Here is a 1129-nt window from a genome sequence, read left to right as displayed (position 1 = left end):
CTGAATGAATGACAAATAAATGAAGAAATGAGTAAATAATGAATAAATGATATGACTTTGAGCAAACAGGTCAAAACAACTTTTCCTGAATTTTTAAAAATTTAGAGTAGGGAGTTTGGCCTAGTGGTAGAGCACTTGCCTGGCATGCACCAAAACTCAGTTTGATTCCTCAGTACCACATACATAGAAAAAGTTGGAAGTGGTGCTACGACTCACTAGCCTTGAGAAAGCCCAAGGACAGTGCTCAAGGCCCTGAGCTCAAGTCCCAGGACCAGCCAAAAAAAAGAAAGAAAGAAAGAAAACAACAGTGCTATCCTCCTCGATTTTTATTATTTCATTTTCTTTCCTTGTGCTTAGAAAAAATTACAAAAAAGAAGAACGGAAAAATGGTATGACTATGTCATCTACTCAGATCCTTGCTTTAAATCACAGACTTTTTTTTAACATAAGTCAAGGCAAATTTTTTACTGTTTAAATTTGCCTTAATTTGGATTTCAAGTACCAACATCAAGACCTGTCATCAAACAGGTTGTTGGGGGAAAAAATTATAAGTGGGTTCAAATTTTGCGTATCACAGATGTTTTTTCATGTAAATAACATTTCATAAAACAAATTATAGCTTAGCTATCATAGGGGCATCACTGTTCAAATGGAACTTTCCATAATTGTCTGTAGAACAAAGTATACAGAATAACCAGCCCCCACTTAGTTATAAATTTTACTGTATCATATTTTCTAAAAAGTGAAGCATGCCCTTAGGTTAAAAAAATGTAACAAAATACATTCCCAGCCCCTGCTTAGAGTGTGTGTAAATCAATCTGCCACAGAGAACCAGAATTTGAGAAGACAAATCCCAGGCCTTCGGTGGCCTTCTCTTTTCCCTTGCTTTCCCTACCCTCTGCAAAATCCAGCCTCCATTCTTCCAGGCCCTCCTGCAGTTTGCAATTATCTTTTTGTACCTACTGAAATGGGATGGATTGCTTTTGGGGTTTTTTGGGGGGGTTTTGTTTCTGTTTCTGTTTTGCTTTTGTACCGGCTGTTTAAGTCAGGATCTGGATCACAATCAAAGCTGGGGTTCTACCACCAGAAACACATCTCCATTTCTAACATTGTGGTGATTAATTGGAGA

The sequence above is a fragment of the Megascapheus bottae genome, chromosome 5, assembly GCF_031878675.1.
Source record: "Megascapheus bottae isolate mThoBot1 chromosome 5, mThoBot2.hap1, whole genome shotgun sequence".
In the NCBI taxonomy this organism is placed as follows: domain Eukaryota; kingdom Metazoa; phylum Chordata; class Mammalia; order Rodentia; family Geomyidae; genus Megascapheus; species Megascapheus bottae.
Note: the sequence above shows the minus strand (reverse complement) of the source record.